This window comes from Tachysurus vachellii, chromosome 4 (genome assembly GCF_030014155.1).
Source record: "Tachysurus vachellii isolate PV-2020 chromosome 4, HZAU_Pvac_v1, whole genome shotgun sequence".
In the NCBI taxonomy this organism is placed as follows: Eukaryota; Metazoa; Chordata; class Actinopteri; order Siluriformes; family Bagridae; genus Tachysurus; species Tachysurus vachellii.
The window spans coordinates 18,526,018-18,538,139 of NC_083463.1; the positions used below are offsets into that span (position 1 = coordinate 18,526,018).

The 12,122-nt window shown below is 39.6% G+C and overlaps 1 pseudogene; it reads right to left on the reverse strand.

The window, feature by feature from the left end:
• Nucleotides 1-10,009: 10,009 nt before the first annotated feature.
• LOC132843969 (SH3 and cysteine-rich domain-containing protein 3-like) overlaps nt 10,010-12,122 on the reverse strand; it is a 7,755-nt pseudogene continuing 5,642 nt past the window's right edge.

The window sequence follows — 12,122 nt, forward strand, 5'->3', positions numbered from 1 at the left end:
CACAAGGCGGAGGCGGGAATCGAACCCCCAACCCTGGAGGTGTGAGGCGAACGTGCTAACCACTAAGCCACCGTGCCCCCCATGTGAAGCCTCAGCAATGAAAAGTTATTTTACATCTATAGCTTGAATTAAAGGAGGCCAAATTGGCTCTGTTCTACTGGTGCACTAGTATGCACTTTTTTCTACACACACACACACTCTCACACACACACACCTGTCTGCAGTATTTTCACACTTACTGTCACACTTATTTGGTTCTAAACAAATAATACATCATTTAAACCACCGTGACCCTGATCAGGATAAAACATTTACTGTAGCTGTGAAACTGAATATAAACACATTACTCAGACTGAAGAGATCATGTGTTCAGATTTTTTTAAGAAAGCTTGCTGCTTGTTGTATTCAGTTTTAAATATCAAAGTCCAAATCCGCAATTAAGCCATAAATAATGATAATGACAAACGTCAAAGACCACAGTACTACAGAGCACTATACTGTATAGACAAAAATAAAGAGATAACAGCAATGAAAACAAAACAGAAATGGAAAAAGCTGAGTTGTGTTTGGTGTGTGCTGACCTGGTCAGAGAGAGGCTTCTTTTCTCCTCTCGTTTCTCTCCTGTGGTCTAGCGCAGCAGCTCTCCTCAGATTTTTCTTCCTTCTGAGCCTCATTATCTCTCTCTCTTTTCTGCTGTCTTCTGAAAAACCCAAGTCAGCTATGATATGCAAGAGTCCTGTGTGACTAAATGTAACCCCACTCTCATCCTTCATCCACCAATCTCGACCTCTCCACTCTCTCCTATCGAGGCCACAATATCGATTAAGTGTAGGAAAAGATCGAGTCTCTCAGCTAGAGTTTGGCCCCTGAGGCCTCTCTGGAGTCATGACTTATGCTCTAACTACAGAGCACTTCAGCATCTAGTCTACTGCCCATAAAGCACTTTAGTATCTAGTGTACTAACCACAGAACACTTCAGCTCTCATCTGGAGTTCTCCACCACATAGTATTTTAAACTCATGCTAGTAATGATGAAGCATGCCAGCATCAAGCACTTGAATTGGAAGTGTACTAACCACATTGTTTGAGAAGCTAGTGTTCTAAATGTAAATATGTAACGTCATCAATGCTTTTGTCACCCACACTGGGAGCTAGTGAATGTTTAAGCATGTAATATTTCAACACCGCTGATCACTGTGTACTCTTTACTTCACACTCAACCCACAGTATCGACTCCCTGATATCCTAAAGTGCAATTCCTCACGTTACCTGACAAAAACTGGAGAAGATTTATTCACCTAATTCAGTTTGTATTTAAATACAGCACCGTGTAGGTGAATGAATGATTACAGTGCAAAAATGAACAGAATTTTTTTTATTTACTTTGTTATATTTTGACATTCTCTACAACCACATAATCTCAAATTGACATACACTCGAGATACAAGCACTCTGTGTGTGTGTGTGTTTGTGTGTGTGTGCGTGGGTGTGTGTATGGCTCATTCAGCTCATGGCTCGATTACTTATACACAGACACTGAAATCCTTAACTACAAATGATCACAGGTCAATTCCCAAACAGCACAAGGGTCCAACACAACAGTCAACAGAATAAGCCACAATAAATATGAACAAATATGAACCAATGACATGTTCTAATCATGAACTAATATTGAGCCTTAACTACAACATGAGCCTGAATTCGTGAGTGAATTACTCAAAGGACTTAAAGGAGGCCAAACTGGCTCTATTAATGTATTAATTAATGTGTAGGTCTAAACTAAATCAAACATTACCTATCTAAGAATATAATTTTATAGAATGCTGGATTTAAAAGTCAATAGATTATTTTTAAAATATGTATTATAATATTATTATTAATATTAATTAATAATAGAATTTGCTAAATGAATTAAATGTTGCTGTATTAAATTCACCTTAATGGGTGATCGAGAAGTGTCCGGAGCCCGAGCCATTACAGAGCTCTGACTATTACTACAGTGCGATTTTCAGACAAATAGCTTATGTATATCATAAAAGTATTCCAGCGTCATACAGTGATGTTCGTGTACGCAGCTTCATACGGCAAATTATACGAACAATTTGAAATCATGTACATTCAGTTCATATTCTTTAGCATTTATTTGTCACATAAACATTACAGCAAAGTGAATTCTTCACATATCCCAGCATTTTTTTTTTTTATAGAAGTTGGGAACAGAGTACAGATTCAGCCATGATACAGCAGCCCTGAAGTAGAGATGGATAAGGGTGTTGTTTAAGGGGACAACAGTGGCAGTTTAGCTGTGCTGGGGTTTAAACCCTGACCTTCTAATCAACAACCCAGAGCCATAATCAGTTGAGCCACTAGATTAATAAATTAATGTATTAATAAAAACATATACTAAACATACCGATGCTTTGTTATTCATGCTATGACTTTTACTTCTAAAAGTCTTAGTTAAGGTTAGTTCTTCATTAGTTCATGATTAGTACATGATCTAAGTCATCATTAGCTCATAATTTTCAATAAAAAGTATTGATTCAGGGATCTGTGCATGATTATTGATGTAGAATTATTGTACAGTGTTACCCATAAATTTTATAATACATATATAGGATTTCCACTCTTTATTATGCTCTTTTTTTATATACATAATTTCAATGTCTGTTCATTTTAGACCCACTGATGACACAGGTGCCTCCTAACAGCTCCAGGCTCCCTGGAGTTACCTTGGGTGTGAAACATGAACTCCAGAGCAGCTGTAGTCATGGGGTGTTTCTGCTCCAATGGCACAAGGGTCTGCTCAATAGATATAGGTTTGTTTAGAAAAAAATACAAGGGAACATTAGGAGCTATGACTGACTGGTGTACCATACAAGGTACCATATTCCTGCCTTGTACCCAGTATTCCTAGGATAAGCTTCACTGAGACGCTGACCTTAAAATATCAGTTACTGCAGAAGATTTAAAGGAAGATTTTAGATGTATATTAGCAGAACCTTGATCTAGGCGTTTTTTTTGTTTTTTTTTGTACTAAAATAGTCTTGCTGGCCGGTAATTTTCACATTTTCAGTATTTATTTCTAAAAAGATGTAAAATTATCTGCCAACAAAATATAAAAAATGTTCATCTTAAAATCAGTAAAAAAAATAAATAAATATATAGAAACAGGACAAAATATGTTTCATAATCATATTTTTTAATCCGATGTAATCTTAACATATTAAATACTAGATCAATTGAACTATATTGAAGATATTTTTTTACTTTTTTGATGGAGTGCAAACTTCTCATACACCTCACTAACTAATCTTTAACTCACTGTTTCTTAGGATGAATATTATACTTAACCATAACATAGCCAAACAAGACAAAAATTTGAGAATATATTTTTACCATGGCTTTCCTGATAGGGTTATGCAGCAGGCAGGAAAAGGCATACATGCATGCACATTTACAAACTCTCTCTCTCTCTCTCTCTCTCTCTCTCACACACACACACACACACACACATTCTCATTGTAATTCCTGAATTCTATTAGTCTTGGCCCTGCAGTGAGCCTGTGCTTAGCGAATAAATAATGCTAATGATGACAATCGCTCACACTGTCACACAAACTCTTACCGACACTCCTCAGGGGCACAAAGCCACATTGTGGGCAGGTGTGCGCGTGTGTGTGTGCGTGTGTGGTCGCGTCTCCAATGGTGAACGTGTGCGACTCCAGTGCTCTTAATTGCTCCTATCCCTGCAGCCTTCTCTCCAGGCCTTCGTCCCTACAGGCCTCTTCGGTGTGGTGTGTGTAGCACCTACTGTCTTCACCCTAACACTTCCTCTGCCTCTCTTGATCATACTGATGTTATTATTGAGACTCATTAGTGAGAGCATGTGTGTCTGTGTGAGAGACAGAGACCGAAAAAGATACAGAAAGACAGACAGATAGATAGATGGGGAGGGAAAAAAAAAAAAGAGACTGAGAGGCAGACTGTAGAGTGTGAGTCAGGGTGAGAATTGAATCTTCCATGTCTCGGAGTCTTGACTGGAGCAGATTGTCAGAGCGCCACTGGATTTCCGGTGGTGTTTCACTCCAGGTGACTCACCTCACAAGCGGCAGAACATCCACCCATCTCTCTGGTCATCTAACGAAACTCAGTGTCATTCCCATTTCGCTCTACAATCACTCGGAGCTATTGTTAACGTGCTTGCATTGGCAAAGCCACTCGGAATATATGAATAATGAAAATTAATAAGCATACAAATCATATTAGATAATTGAATTCAGCCACAGTGAAAAATGAGACAGAATAAGAACGTTTTTTTTTTCCTTCAATAATTTCCCAAAGAGCCGTGTCAGAGATTTAATATTATGCCTCATAGATTCAACCATTACAGGGTTTGGCAAAACAGCTACAGAAAAGAAAGAGCAAGAGAGCACGAGAGAGAGAGAGACACACACATTTACTTGCATAAAGATAATGCAACAGCTTCAACAGAAGGGGGGGAAAAAAGACATGTAAAAATAACCGATTCTGTTCTCTAATGCCATAATGTAGTTTGGTGGCTTTGACGGACTGGAGAAGAGAAACATTAATGGAGCGAACAAGAGGCTCTGAAACAATGTGCTAAAATCAATATCAGCTCGATCTCGTACCTTGCCGTGAGAAATACTTTTATTCTATTAGCCTAGTTTCTAAACACATTTGTAGCATTTTTCAAAGCCTAAAAGTGTCTCAAAGCGTAGATGGATGGATTTTGTTTAGACCGTAATATGATTTGAAGCACCAGTGGATGGACAGGCTTTTGAATGCAATCATATGTTTGAGTATAAAAACGCATTAAGCATTAGGCACCTAAGTTTTCATGCCGAGGCGACCCAACACGGGAGCATGTCTCACCAGAAATAGATACTATATAAACACAGCTTTGAGAGGGGAAAACATTAAATATAGCAAGCGAATTTATTCATTCGTTTAGGATTATCCATCATTTAGGATAGACAGCTCATGGCACAGCAATAAATCTGAGCTGAAGTACTCAAGTAAACAAAAAAACAAACTAAAATCCTTTTTGTTGCTCTGGGGTTCCCTAATCAGAGACAGTTCCAAACATTAAGGAGATATCTAATGGAAAAAGAAAGTGTAAGCATCACCTATGTACTGCCAGATAACATTTACATCTTTCCAGCATCACACTGTATGTGTAATTTCAAGGAAAGCAAATTTGACCAGCCAGATTGGAGTGTCTCAGCTTTGCAGAGCAAAATACCATTGTCCACTGTGTGATTTATTAAACTGTTTCCAATTATATCTTTTGCTTTTATTTATTTTATTTATTTATTTTATTATTTTTTTTAAACATACTTGCCTGCTAATTATTGAACATCCTTTTAGGCACCTCATCTGCTCACTGTAATTATCTCAGTCCATGGTGAATCAGAGCGTGATATGCATTCTCCTTTGTGTATAAACAATAAACTGCAGGAAAAAGAGATCACACAAGTTTCCCAAGCTCACAAGTCTTGAGAAATCAGGCAAGCAAGCAATTAATAATAGCCACATAGTCTTTCTTCATTTTTGCAAACTAACTTTGCCTTTGTAATTAGTTAGCTCTGCAGCTTTAACAGCTTAAATGTCTGCTTTGTTCAGGTCTGTGGTTAAGGCTTAGAAATACACGACTGGAGTCGGGCCGAAGGAGTGAGAGTTGTGTGTTTGCTCTGTTCACCTGAAACATGTAGGAGATACGTTTCACAAGAGCTGAACAAACAGGTTATAGATTTGTTCTGGAAATGAAAGAAGGACGGTGAAAGATGTTATAGCTAGAGTACAAACAAAAATGAGAGAGGGAGAGAGAGAGAGAGAGAGAGAGAGAGAGAGAGAGAGAGAGAGAGAGAGTTTCCGTACAGGAGATAAAGAGGGATCTGGTTGGGTGAATGGACAGTGGAGCACAATGGAGAACAAGAGACAACAGCATCATCTAGTGTTAAAGAATGAATACAAAAATGAATGGATGAACAAAGAAAAAAATGGATAATCAAATAGATGAATAACTGAACAAACCAACCACAATCAATTATATCAATTATCCAAATCATCCAAATATTGGAGCAGCACAATGTACAAAATCATGCAGAAACAGGAAAGTCTCAGTTAATGTTCAAATCAAACATCAGAATGAGAAATAAATTATCTCACTGACGGTCTGTGGCATGGTCGCTGGTGTCAGAGAGGCTAGTTTGTGTATCTCCAAAACTGAGATTTTCATGCAGAACAGTTAATTTTCTAAGACTGGTGTGAAAAAAACAAAAACATCAAGTGAGTGGCAGTTCTGTGAGCTCAAAATAACCATGTTGATGAGAGAGATTAGAGGAGAAGACCAGCTCAAGCTCACAGGCAGGATACATTAACTCAAATAACCACACTCAATCTACAACCAAGGTGAAGAATAAAACATCTCAAAACACACAACGCATTAAAGCTTGAGGCTCCTCTCACCAAAGAAGTGGAATCTGAGGCTACAGTTGGCACAGACTCACCAAAACACACAGATGAAGTTTGGAAAAATGCCGTCTAGTTTGCTAGTTCAAAGCCCAGGACTGTTTGACCCTTGAGCAACACCATTAACCCTCAGTTGCTCTGGATTAGGGCATCAGCTAAAATGCCATCAATGTTGATGTAAGATAAATCTCACTTGCTGAAACATACTTGCAGATAATAGGGTCTGAATTTGGCACCAATAACATGAATCCATAGACCCAACCTGCCTTGTGATGACAATGCAGACTGGTAGAGATAATGTTATGTTTTCTTTTCACACATATTGCATATTTGGTGGTTAGCACTTCCTGGTCTGCGGGTTTGATACCTGGCTCAGTCGTATGTGTGAAGTCTGCACGTTGCTTCTGTGCCTGAGGGATTTGAATAATTATGTGTGATTGTGCCCTATGATAGACTTACATCTTGTGCAGGGTTTACTCTGCCTTGTGCGTCCAGGATGGGTGCATGGATGGATGGATGGATGGATGGATGGATGGATGGAGTATTATTGCTGATCATGTGTATCCCCAATTTACATGTCTTACAACGTCTATCATGGCAGCAGGCTAATGTACAATGTCACAAAGCATCACAAACGCCTCAAAGTTCAGTTCTCTTCATCGGCCATGCCAGTCACCGGACTTGAATCTGATAGAGAACTTTTAAGATGTGTTTGGCATGGAAGAGACGTGATTGCAGCAGTACAGTGATTCAACATGAACCCTTAAAACCTCAAAAGATTGTTATCAGTTGAGGCAGTTTTCAGAGCAAAGGTAATTAGTACCCAGTATTAGAAGCATATTCCTAGTAAGGTGGCTGGTGAAAGTAGAAAAGTAGAAAAATGTCAATTAGAAATATAGATGTACTTGTGTACTACTACTACTGATAATAATAATAATAATAATAATAATAATAATAATAATAATAATAATAATAATAATAATAATAATAATAAAAATAATAATAATAATAATAGTGGTGGATTTAAGTTGTTTACTTCTTGCACTTCATTCCTCTTGATTTATCTTCACTTTGCCCCTTAACTTCTGTCTACCTAAACTGACAGAGGTCATAAGTCAAATATGACATAGCAGCTCTGAGGTCACCCTGGCATGTCCTCTGCAGAACAGCACGAAGCCAGCCATCCACAGGATGTGACCCGTATCTGAAGAGGGCTGCTGTCAGCCAATCATGCGACTTCTGAATCTTAATATTTACCTGTGCACGCTTCATGCCCTGCTAGTGACAGGAAGATGAGCTGTGTGGGTCTGGATCTGCATGCACATGTGCAGAGGATTGTAACGTACTATTATGACTCACAGGCATAAGAAGGAGGGGGGGAGAGAGAGAGAGAGAGAGAGAGAGAGAGAGAGAGAGAGAGAGAGAGAGAGAGAGAGAGAGATAATGCAAATCATGATGGAGAAAAGAGAGTGGCTGAAATAAAAGATCTGGAAAGAGATAAAGGGTGTTATAAAAATAAATCACTAATGTGATAAGTTATGGTATATTATCATTTGGGGAGCTTCAGTGAATTTAGAACATTCACTGACTCTTTACTGAATTGTTCACTAAAATGGCTTTATGAAACATTCATGCAAGATATATCATATAGTCTGCAAAAACCCACCGGGTTGAGTTTTTTGGCCTATAATGTACTTTGGCATCTCTACTTTAAAAAAATAAATAAATAAACCTATGTCTCACCAATACCTAGAGATCTCAGTGGGTCAGAAGCCAGTTTAGCTAATATGGTCTGACTAAAGATGTCCAAAACATCAAAAGTGTGATTTCCGCACAGTGTCACAATTCCATTTGTTCTCCAAAAGGTGATGGGTATTTGGCATAGTTATACAGACATGTGTAATCAGTTCAGTTTCAGATTCAGATGTGAAAATGTCAGTGACACACCTGTATCACCACTATCAGAGGAGAAAATGCTCACACGTACATTTTTAATAGTTTTAAAAATATCAAATCGACTCACACAATATGAGACATTTTGCAGAATTTACTTATTTACAAATCAGCATCTATTTGAGCATCAGTATAAGAGCAGGCAGAGACAGGTGACTTAACTCAGGTAATAAAACAAGGTGGACAGTAATGAGGATAATCACCAACGCTATAAACTGAATCATTTACAGTGAACATTAAATGTATCCAACATTTTAATTATAAAGAAAATCAATAAATAGCAGTTGCTTTTAGAAATAATGTCTGTCAGTGAAGTCAAAATGGAATCAATGTTACTTCACCTCACATCATCGTTACATGGAGTCGTGTTAACAAGCAAGCCAGCTAATGATAGCTTGTGTAAAACATAAAAAGGCAGAGAGAACATACAAATCTTTTCCCAAGTGGGAGGAAAAACATGCACACAGAAAGCAACCAAAGATTAAGATCAATTCAGGGATTGTGGAGATGTGAGGCAGAATCTCTACCTACTGCATCCCCATGCTGCACTTTATGCATTGTGAAAGTACTGTAATGAGCCATTATTAAACACACACAGAACATAGAACTTTCTGTATTATTTTACACTAACTATTTACGTGTCTCCTCAATACACACACATGCTTCAATGTGCTGAAACTATTTCAGGAAGTGACTAATGTTCAAATGTTTAAAGCTTAATCAGCCACAACAACCCAAAGCAAGCAAACATGCAGCCTGTCAATAAAGAGAATTATGTTATTCATTGAGATAAGCACATACAGATACACGGTATGTCTCGCACAAGCACGCACAAGCACGCACACTCGCACACACTCACTCACACACTCACTCACACACACTCACACATACACTCACACACGCACACACACACTCGCACGCACACACTCGCACGCACACACTCGCACGCACACACTCGCACGCACACACTCGCACGCACACACACACGCACACACACACTCGCACACACACACTCGCACACACACACTCGCACACACACACACACTCACACACACACACTCACACACACACACACACATACACACACACACTCACTCACACACTCACACACTCACTCACACACTCACACACTCACTCACACACTCACTCACACACTCACTCACACACTCACTCACACACTCACTCACACACTCACTCACACACACACACACACACATACACACTCACTCACACACTCACTCACACACTCACTCACACACTCACTCACACACTCACTCACACACTCACTCACACACTCACTCACACACTCACTCACACACTCACACACTCACTCACACACTCACTCACACACTCACTCACACACTCACTCACACACTCACTCACACACTCACTCACACACTCACTCACACACTCACTCACACACTCACTCACACACTCACACACTCACACACACACTCACACACACACTCACACACTCACACACACACTCACACACACACTCACACACACACTCACACACTTCACACACACACTCACACACACACTCACACACTCACTCACACACTCACTCACACACTCACTCACACACTCACTCACACACTCACTCACACACTCACACACACACACACACACACACACACACACACTCACACACACTCACACACACTCACACACACTCACACTCAGATCTCCTGAAGAATGTCTGCAGGGAAAAAGGTAAGCTTGCGCCCTGTGCTGACCTTCATATAGCCATTGACCTCTTCTCCTTTCTTCACCACAATCTGCACAAGATACAGACAAACATGAAACATATACAGACAAACACAAACTGGGTCACTGACCATTCAAGGTCTAGTTGGGGTACACATATATACATATATACTTGCACACACACATATATATATACTGTACATATATATGTACACGTACACACATACACATACATACATATAGGTATAGCTGAGCATTTCTTATAAAACATGGCATAACTCATTAGTACATTGGGTGTACACGTCATATTGTACGTGTGAGACATTTTCAACCTGGTCTTTTTTTAGTGTGATTTGGCCCATCTCGCGATTCCCCACAAAGGAGCGTGTGACCTTGTACACACTCTCCCCTGAGCGCACACGGATAATGTAGTTTGCCGGGAAGAATCCAGATTTCTCTCCAACTCTACCCTGCAACAGAAACACACCCATGCTGCATTCATAACTGCATTCTGTAATCAATCACAATGTGGTCATGATTCAATTCAATTCAATTTATGATACTGGCTTCATGATTAAATTTGATGATCAGAATATTTTGAAAAAAGTTTTGATGATGAAAATTCTAAATGAAAAGACTCCTTTTTATTCCGATATTATTAACAATGTGCATTTTTATCTGTACAAAATTAAATAAAGCAAAAGTAGCTGTTTAGTACTATTTTAACCCCTAATAGAGCTACAACTTAAGGCACAATGCCTGAGCTCAGTGACCTCTTTCTCAGATACGGTCACAGCGATGGTGTAGTTTGAATTCTACCCAAAGAACTTTTGAACTTTTAATACATATAACTGTATACAGTCATGTAACCGTATAACCTATGATGTGTGCCGGCTGGTGCAGATCAGTCAGCATGCTCGATGTCGGATTTTATGGGTTGTGAAGATTGGGACCTCCTGTGTTCAAAGAGTGCAACTGCTTTAGATGCATAGACTGCTGATATACACCATTCACTCACTCACTCACTCATTTTCTACCGCTTATCCGAACTACCTCGGGTCACGGGGAGCCTGTGCCTATCTCAGGCGTCATCGGGCATCAAGGCAGGATACACCTTGGACGGAGTGCCAACCCATCACAGGGCACACACACACTCTCATTCACTCACGCAATCACACACTACGGACAATTTTCCAGAGATGCCAATCAACCTACCATGCATGTCTTTGGACCGGGGGAGGAAACCGGAGTACCCGGAGGAAACCCCCGAGGCACGGGGAGAACATGCAAACTCCACACACACAAGGTGGAGGCGGGAATCAAACCCCAATCCCTGGAGGTGTGAGGCGAACGTGCTAACCACTAAGCCACCGTGCCCCCCGTTGGTGATATACACCAACATCTATTAAATGATAAAGACATACATCCTTTTGTAGATACTGCTAATGTTGTAGAAAAACTGTATATCAATCGTTTAATCAAGGGCCTTATGTTTATTTTCTCATCGGCTTGGCATGTTGAAGAGAAAAACCCTCTCTCTGACATGGTATAATTAAACACTTACTCTCCACCACTCCTCATTGGAATCATCTAGCACTGTAACATGATCCCCAGGGCTGAAACACACACACAAACAGATACACACAGGTAATTAAGGATAAACTCTGTTGCTGACCAAAGACAGACTCCATGACCGTATTAAACATCAAATCAGCTAGGCTGGTCTTCATTTTCACTTACTGCAGGTCCAAGTCATCTTTCTCAATGGCTTTAAAACAATACAGGGCCAAGTAGTAGTGTGACTGAGAGAAGACTCCAAGTTTACCCAGCTGAGGCTTTTTCATCTGTAACACACCGTATATCTTCATCTACGTCATAAACGACATCATCTATTTAGAGTTTATCAGAATAATTAGAGCTGTGCTTTAGGCTCTGACCTTATCATCTGTGCTTTTGTCCTTCTT